At 46.4% G+C, this 9,845-nt stretch overlaps 1 pseudogene; it reads right to left on the bottom strand.

Annotated features, from left to right (window-relative positions):
• Window positions 1-6,771: 6,771 nt before the first annotated feature.
• On the bottom strand, window positions 6,772-7,703 carry LOC149443282 (olfactory receptor 13D1-like; annotated as a pseudogene).
• Window positions 7,704-9,845: the final 2,142 nt, after the last annotated feature.

The raw sequence follows: 9,845 nt of genomic DNA, 5'->3' as shown, positions 1-9,845 counted from the left end.
CCCATATAGTAAGTCCCCCCTGTGTCAATTCACTTACCTTTGCTCCGCGCGTTCCTCTCGTATTCCCGCGCCGTTCTGGTCTTCAGGGAGGACTGTGAGGAGAAGAGTTCGTCACGCTGCCCCGCCTACATCCTGGCTGCCCCGCCTACATCCTGACAGCTGCAGAGTCCTGACGCCCGAGAGGAGGGAGGGGGCGGCCATCCGAGAGGGGGGGCGGCCATCCGAGAGGAGGGGAGGGGAGAGGAGGAGAGGAGGCCGCCCGCCCGCCCGCCCGAGAGGAGGGAGGGGAGCGGGCGCCCGGCACACAGGAGAGCCGCATCTAAGTTTGTAAAGAGCTGCGGCTTGCCGACCACTGGCCTTGCGGGAGCCTAGCTCCGCGGGCCGGATTAAAAGGTCCGCCGGGCCGTATACGGCCCGCGGGCCGTAGTTTGCCCATTGCTGCCCTATACTGTCCGAAGTCTCTGGTCATCCCTATACTGTCCGCAATCTCTGATCATCCCCTGTACTGTCCACAGTCTCTGGTCATCTCCTGTACTGTCTTCAGTCTCTGGTCATCTCCTGTACATTGTCCACAGTCTCTGGCCATCCCCTGTACTGTGTCCACAGTCTCTGGTCATCTCCTGTAGTATGTCTGCAGTCTCTGGTCATCTCCTGTACTGTGTCCGCAGTCTCTGGTCATCCCCTGTACTGTGTCCACAGTCTCTGGTCATCTCCTGTATTATGTCTGCAGTCTCTGGTCATTTCCTGTACTGTGTCCACAGTCTCTGGTCATCTCCTGTAGTGTGTCTGCAGTCTCTGGTCATCTCCTGTAGTGTGTCTGCAGTCTCTGGTCATCTCCTGTAGTGTGTCTGCAGTCTCTGGTCATCTCCTGTACTATGTCTGCAGTCTCTGGTCATCTCCTGTAGTATGTCTGCAGTCTCTGGTCATCTCCTGTACTGTCCACAGTCTCTGGTCATCTCCTTTACTATATCCGCAGTCTCTGGTCATCTCCTGTACTACGTCTGCAGTCTCTGGTCATCTCCTGTAGTATGTCTGCAGTCTCTGGACATCTCCTGTACTGTCCACAGTCTCTGTTCATCTCCTGTACTATGTCAGCAGTCTCTGGTCATCTCCTGTACTATGTCAGCAGTCTCTGGTCATCTCCTTTACTATATCCGCAGTCTCTGGTCATCTCCTGTACTACGTCTGCAGTCTCTGGTCATTTCCTGTAGTATGTCTGCAGTCTCTGGACATCTCCTGTACTGTCCACAGTCTCTGTTCATCTCCTGTACTATGTCAGCAGTCTCTGGTCATCTCCTGTACTATGTCTGCAGTCTCTGGTCATCTCCTGTACTATGTCTGCAGTCTCTGGTCATCTCCTGTACTATGTCTGCAGTCTCTGGTCATCTCCTGTACTATGTCTGCAGTCTCTGGTCATCTCCTGTACTATGTCTGCAGTCCTGTCTGCAGTCCATTGGTTCAGAATAATTTGTTTTCTTGTTTTCCGCCTCTAAAACCTAGGTGCGTCTTATGGTCAGGTGCGTCTTATGGAGCGAAAAATACGGTACATTGCAGGTGTACCATGGTGTATATATATGTCTACATTTGTTATATTTGCCAAGGTTGATGTGCACTTTTGTCCACTAGATGGCATATAAACATTTTTATATAACTTGGCTCAATTCGGAGATAGAGAATTATACATTCTCAACCAGTTTTTATTGAATTTATGATTATTTTAGTTTAGTATTTTTTCTTTTCCTTCTTCTTTTTTTCCTTTGTTGGTTTAGTATTTTCCACATTTGGAGATTGAGCCTCTGTGGGTTTTCTGCATGTTGATTGGCCATCAGGTGATCACATTTGTGTGTCAAAATCTTCCGGGGTCCTTTTTCCTATAAATATGGCGACTGCTGACGTTGCACGAATGATCTCCAATAACAGGACACCAGTTGTGGGGAAATGTGTCGGAGTCTTCTTGTGACCACGCACCAACTGGCGCACTAACACCGCAGCTGATTTGAATTTGTTTCTTTGCTTCCTTTGCTCAAACCGAATGTAAGTAGAATATTTTAACTCAATAAAGTTATTTTTTACTGGGTTTCACTATTATTTATTTATTATTAATTTTATCGAGTTTATATAGCGCCAAAGGGTTTTCTCAGCGCTGTACAATAGAGGGGGGGACAATACATGAAACAGTACAGTAACAGCATACAGCACACAAGGGGTAAGAGGGCCCTACTCTTTCGAGCTTACAATCTAGGAGGGAGGGGGTAGAGGTACAGGAGGAAATGGCTGTGGGGGATGGAGTGGTAGGAGGAGGGAAGGGCAGCGGCTGTTAGTTGAGGGTGGGGTAGGCTTCCCTGAAGAGGTGGGTTTTCAGGGAGCGCCTGAAGGTGAGGAGGGAAGGTGACAGTCTGATGGATTGGGGTAGTGAGTTCCAGAGGATGGGGGAGGACCTGGAGAAGTCTTGCAGTCGTGCATGGGAGGAGGAGACCAGGGAGCAAGATAGAAGGAGGTACTGTGAAGAGCGAAGGGTACGGGTAGGGTGGTACCTGGGAATCAGGTCGGTGAGGTAGTTAGGGGCAATGTTGTGAATGGCCTTATAGATCAGAGTGAGCAGTTTGAATTTAATGCATTGGGCAATGGGGAGCCAGTGGAGGGAGAGGCAGAGGGGGGTGGCAGAGGTGGAGCGGCTGGTGAGGTGGATGAGTCTGGCCGCTGAGTTCAGGATGGTCTGAAGCGGGGAGAGTTTGCACTGGGGTAGGCTGGTGAGGAGGGAGTTGCAGTAGTCAAGGCGTGAGATAATCAGGGAGTGTACGAGTAGTTTAGTGGTGTCTGGGGTAAGGAAGGAGCGTATGTTGGCGATGTTGCGGAGGTGGAGCCTGCATGTGTTTGTAAGTGATTTGACATGAGGTTGAAAGGAAAGGTTTGAGTCCAGAATGACGCCAAGGACCTTGGCTTGCGGGGCGGGATTGATGGTGGTGTTGTTGGTAGTGATGGAAAGGATGGGGGGGGGCGCGGGAAGGGGGAAAGACGAGAAGCTCGGTTTTGGAGAGGTTGAGCTTGAGGAAATGGAGCGACATCCAGTCAGAGATGTCTTTTAGGAGGTGAGTGATGCGGGCGGAGAATGTGGGGGTGAGGTGAGGGGTGGATAGGTAGATTTGAGTATCATCAGCGTAGAGGTGGTAATTGAAGCCGTGGGAGTGTATGAGTTTGCCAAGGGAGGAGGTGTAGATGGAGAAGAGAAGGGGTCCAAGGACAGAGCCCTGGGGGACCCCAACAGAGAGGGGGAGGGAAGGGGAGGTGTTGGATTGATAACTTAGAGCTCACAAACTAGTATATAGATCACTCCTGTGCCACATCCCTATCAACAGGAAAACATATGTAGAAAAATCTAGCTGGACTTTAGAGGCACCCATGGGGCAAAATGAATCAATAAACTTTATTTACAACCAAAAAGCATAAAAGCATGCTTGTTAATGCATTCTAAAAACAATCCACGGTAAACGTGTCAAATGTATAAAGCAATGCATGCAAAGTACAGCATTCAGCTCATTCTGTTGGCGACGAATATGCAAGCTAGTCTTCATGAGTCAACGCGTTTCACATATTTGCTTCCTCAGGACGCATGAAGAAACTACCAAAGATTGCTATATAAATAGAAAAATAAGGCATAATTGTGCATGGAACATATGCATACACATATATAACTACATGAACATGAACATACAAACATGTTTACACACCTTGCCTGTCTAAATGAGTATATGCAAGCAAATAGTCCCCGGGCGGGCACCTGGTCTACAAAGAGGCCAGGAGGACAAGACCAACAGCTCTTCCTAAAGGGCTACAATTACATGCCAAGATCTCCCATCAGTATACAATAAAAATACCGTATTTTCCGGCGTATAAGACAACTTTTTACCCCTTGAAAATCTTCTCAAAGTCGGGGGTCGTCTTATACGCCGGTATACGGCATACTGACACTTTATAGGGGGGTGGCGCGGTGCCGCCGCCGCCCCCCCTTCCAATGGAAGCGACACTAAGTACAGTGGCTCCGGTCCCACGACGATCCGGACCAGGAAGCGCGGCTGCTCCTTCATTCAGTTCGGCCACTGGATGTTTGCGTGGCTGCTCGGCTCTGCCTCCTCACCAGTGATTGGCCACCAGAACTGTAGCTCAGGAAAGGCACACAGGCGGCCAATCACCGGTGAGGAGGCGGAGCCGAGCGGCCCCGCGAAAATCGAGTGAAGGAGCGGCCGGTAAGTGTGCCGTGCAGAGGTGCTGCTGCAACCACATATGCTGGCTGCAGCAGCACCATACTAGAACAGGGGTCAGCAAGTGTAATTGGTGTCAGTGGGAGGAATAGTGCCCCATCATTGGTGTCACTGATACCTCCAATGACACCAATGATGGGGCACTATTCCTCCCCCCCACTGACACCAACTATGGGGCACTATTCCTCCCCCCCCACTGACACCAATGATGGGGCACCATTCCACCCCCCACTGACACCAATGATGGGATACTATTCCTCCCACTGACACCAATGTTGGGACACTATTCCTCCCACTGACACCAATGTTGGGACACTATTCCTTCCACTGACACCAATGATGGGGCACGATTTCTCCCACTGACACCAAAGATGGGGCACGATTCCTCCCACTGATACCAATGATGGGGCACTATTCCTGCCACTGATACCAATGATGGGGCACTATTCCTCCCACTGACACCAATGATGGGGCACTATTCCCCCCACTGATACTAATATTGGGGCACTAATCCTGCCACTGATACCAATGATGGGGCACGATTCCGCCCACTGACACCAATGATGGGGCACTATTCCTCCCACTGACACCAATGATGGGGCACGATTCGTCCATCTGACACCAATGATGGGGCACTATTCCTCCCACTAATACCAATGATAGGGCACTATTCCTCCCACTGACACCAATGATGGGGCACTATTCCTCCACTGATACCAATGATGGGACACTATTCCCCCCACTGATACTAATGATGGGGCACTATTCCTCCCACTGATACCAATGATGGGGCACTATTCCTCCCACTGATACCAATGATGGGGCACTAACCCTCCCACTAATACCAATGATGGGGCACTATTCCTCCCACTGATACCAATGATGGGGCACTATTCCTCCCACTGACACCAATGATGGGGCACTATTCCTCCCACTGGTGTGCATTGGAAGAGGGGTAGTCTTATACGGCGAGTATAGCCCAAACACTACATTTTAACAGGAAAAGTAGGGGGTCGTCTTATACGCTGGAAAATACAGTAAGTAGGAAGACAGGATAATAAAAGGCATAACGTTAAAGTCCCCCAAGCAACTTACTTAAATCAAAAAAGATGCGGAACCAATGTGCCACCAAAGAACCTTAGGAAAGGGAGATGGAGATCCCAATTAAAGATCATAATCCTAAACATAAGATGGTATATGTAAGAAAAGATATACACATAGGACCTGCTAAAAACCTGAGCCAATCGCTCCCTCCCCCTCCTCAGCCCAGCGTTCCAGTAAGCATGAGGGGGGCAAAGCAGACAATGGTGACTGACAGACACCGCTCTCTGCTCACAGCAGTGGTGTGAACTCAGCAATCAGGAGTCATGTGATTGCTGAGTTCTCAAACTTTTGGGGGAAAGACGCTGTACCCAATTTAATTTGGGTTCAAGGTTGCATGACCGCGCAATTGTCAGTTAAAATAATGCAGCGCAGTATAGTAAAAATTGGCCTGGTCAGGAAGGGGGGTAAATCCTCTGGAGGGCAAGTGGTTAATTCACCTCCTCTCTCCCTGTTATTCTAATCATTTACTTAATCTAATAATAACTCTGCCTAACCTACTGGATGTTCACTAGGTTGTCCGGTAACGGAAAGAGTAAAAATACACTAAAAATAAATTTGCAAGAAAAATATTAGGTGGTATCAATATATGAGGTTTTTTCAAAAAGTTTCTGCACTTTTATATTTTTGTTGGAAACGGTGAGGGTGGGCAGAATGGTAATTGGTCATGTCTGGGATTATCATGTGATTAGTCTGTCTGCCTCACAAAGCAAGGAAAGTATGCAGAAAAGTCACGAGACTTGTTTATGAAATTCTTAATAAATAGAGTACAAAAAAGTGTGGAAACTATTTAAAGACCCCGTGTAATAGTGAACAATGGACCCACAAACCTTTACACAGCTTTGTTAGGTTGCTGGTCATTTTTCTGCTTTGTGTATTACAGATTCCTTTTACTGCATCACATTTAAATGATAATTGGAACTGGAGCCTATTCTTTTCTTTGGGGTATAGAAAACCAAAGTACCCCCCAATTCAAAAACAACTTATGCAATTGGGATAGAACCCCCATCAAAATAGACACCCTCTTGCAGCAATAGACCAACCCAACAACAATAGATCCCTGCCAAGAACAATATTTCTTCCAGAAGCCAGCATCAGTAAACCCCTTCTTCAACAGTAGACCCCCCCCCCCAACAACAATATATCCCCTACCAGCAGCAATAGATCTTACACAAGAAAAAAGTGACAACAGATTCCTTAGCAGCCAGCATCAGTAGACCCTCCAACACACCGCAGTACCCCAACCTTTACATACATTAATTGTGGAAGGTTTCTGGAACTGCGTTCCCCCACATTCCTGCTGAAATATGCCATGGTTACATCTATGTTACCTCTGAAAAATGGAAATTCAATAAAAATGATTGATCAAGAACAGAACTTGAGCTTGGAACATTGCACCAATTTTACTTAATCAACTGCAATCCTTCTTAGCTCTTATCAGCTGCCTTATGGCTTTCTGAACATCTTTGTTCCTCAGGCTATAGATCAAGGGGTTCAGCATCGGGGTGATCACTGTGTAAAACACTGCCACCCTTTTGTCTGTGTCTCCTGTAACCAAATGTTCAGGTCTAACATACATAAACATGGCCGATCCATAGAACATGACCACCACCACAAGGTGGGGAATACATGTGGAAAATACTTTCCTTTTTCCCAAACGAATTGTCATGACAGCAATTATGATTCGGATATATGAAATGAAGATTAGTGAAAGTGGGATGAAAAGCATTAAGGGCAGACTAACCAGTTTTATCATGTCGATTACTGAGATGTCACTGCAAGAGAGCCGAAGCAACAGAGGGAGCTCACAGAAAAAGTGGTTGATGGTGTAGGGCCACAGAAGGTTAAGCTGAATGTAAAATATGTGCAAATAGATGAAAGGACACAACCAGTCAACCATGATATGCTGACAATACGAAAAGAGACCGTTGTGTTCATGATCATATTGTAATGCAGAGGGATGCAGATAGCCACATATCGGTCATAGGCCATGAATGCCAGAAGAAGACACTCAGTTTCTCCCAAGATCAGGACAGCACAGAACTGGACAGCACAGCCAGTGAATGAAATACTCTTTTTAGATAAAAGAAAATTTACTAACATTTTGGGTACAATGGTGGAAATGTAGCAGATGTCCACTAAAGAGAGACTAGACAGGAAGACATACATGGAGGTGTGCAAACGTTTGTCAGTCTTCACAGCCAGAATGAGAAGGAAATTCCCAGTCAGTGTGATCATGTATACTACCAGGAACATATGGAACAGCAGGACTTGTATAAAAGGATCCGATGAGAGGCCAAGAAGAATGAACTCCGTCACAGTGCTTTGGTTTTGGGTGTACATATCAATCACTCCAAACTGAGATGAAGAGATATTTTTGGTTCTTATAACGTTATCATTTGTTTTGTATTTTTCATTGTCTGGTACATAGATCATTCAAGAAACTTTTTACCTCTAAAATTATTATGGATGAATGTCAAACCACAATTGGGATGAAACACTCCTAGTAAAAACACGGGGACTCTAAAGGCTTTATACTGCAGGCAGTAACACAATCAATGTTCATAATATATATTATTTTATTACAACAAACATAAATATAAAAAGTTCTAGTCTAAATGATCATAGATGCTTCCACAGATTGAACAAAATACCATTATTAGCATAGAAGGATTTTGCAACCCTTACATGGACGCTTGTGCATTCCTGATGGTTTAGGCCAACATGTTTTGCAGCATAAAAACTGCTTCCTCAGGGACCTAACAGGAGCATCTACAAAATTAAAACAAAAATCACTATAATACATGGTAGTCTCACAGAATACATAAACAGAAATTTTGCATGACATAGAGTACATATATACAGCTTATCACACAGTTTTGATGTGCTGGGCATGCATGAACCCCACAATCTCTACAAGACCGCCACCCGAAGTGATACACAGACCAAGACTTCCACAAAAATGCAGGGAACAGCATTGGAGGCACTGGACCAAAAAAAGAGGAGATGCAGACTGTAGCCATCCAGCCAACCCACCACCACTAAAGAGAAGATATATTCACTATATGACACTGACCAAAATCTCTAACCTATGGAACAAATAACCAAATCCTGATGGATATCATGTAAGGATAAGTACAAGATCACTACCAATCTCATTACTATCGCTCACTAAATCCCTTCCAATTTCATATCCTTCCTCCCACCTCCATTCTTCTTCTCAGTACATGCACTGATTGGCTGCTTCTTCTCACAATCTAATCCAGCAATAGGTTGATTCTTGGTCATATCTGCTTTAACTACTTGCATTATGTCTGCCTAGAGTTTAGTTTTAAATTATTCCCTGTGCAATAGATGGGTAGTACAGCTGGTAAGAGAACCTTCTTGTCCTTTTTCTGCATCACATTTACTCTGACATCTATCTTGACCTTTGTCAAAAAAGATAGTTGTGGAAAGTGGAAAGACAGCGTTGGAGCCGCATGTACACTCCACTGGTATTGTTATCTTAAGATATCATGTTGGTGTAAATGATCTGGTTCCTGGGCAGGTGGCTTCTACACCCCATAGCATCTCCACAGTCTCCCTGGCTTGTAGTGTATTGTAAGAAAAGTTGAAATTGAAACGCCGGGGGGGGGGGGGGTGGCCGCTCAATAGCATAGCTCGGAGAGCTACCGAGAACCGCAGCATACTAAAGTGACGGGAGGCAGTGGGAAAACCGACACTACAGTTTACCCCCTAGTTGTGTGGGGCATGGCAATGGCAGGATTGGGAAGAGGAAAATAAAGGAGGGGCCCCGCAAACTTACGGAGTTCTTTACTTCGGCGGGTGCCCCCTTCTCCTAAGATGGCGCTGGTCCCTGCTCCTCTTCGGCCCTGCAAGGAGATGTGGAGGGAAACAGGCACAGCTCTCCCCTGCACACCCCCAGCCCAGCAGCGACTGCAGGCTCTGCATTATCCTCACCTACAAGCAGTCCTCAGAAGAACAAACAGTGCTGTTCTCCAGATGTGCATCCAATGGGTGAGCAATCTACTGATTCTTTTACACATAACACTATAAGAGATTTCATAGAACATCTGGAGGATTACCCTGCAGAGTCCTTACCACTTACTGCCACAGTTATGAAGGATATGTTAGTTACCCTCAAGGGTTCCCTGCATAAAGATATGTTGAGTTTTGTGATGCAAGTTAACAAAGAAGTTGAAAATTTAGGTGGAAACTAAAATGGGCGAATTCGCTACCGCTCATAACGAATGAGTCAATGCACACAACGAGGCAGAGGAGGATCTGAAAGCTCTAAAAGTGAAAATGGCGGATCTGGAGGACCACTCCCCCAGAAATAATGTAAAATTCAGGGGAGTCGGAGAAAATGTTCCTGCTGCAGATCTTCGCAACTATATCCAGCAAATGATTTCTACACTGCTGCCACATACTCCAAATAGCGAAGTAGTAGTGGATAGGGCCCAGAGACTGCCAAAGCCCTCTTTC

Source organism: Staurois parvus, unplaced genomic scaffold, assembly GCF_062004578.1.
Source record: "Staurois parvus isolate SC_StPar_1 unplaced genomic scaffold, SC_StPar_1.0 ptg000860l, whole genome shotgun sequence".
In the NCBI taxonomy this organism is placed as follows: Eukaryota; Metazoa; Chordata; class Amphibia; order Anura; family Ranidae; genus Staurois; species Staurois parvus.
Note: the sequence above shows the minus strand (reverse complement) of the source record. Positions and strands in the feature narration are given on the sequence as shown.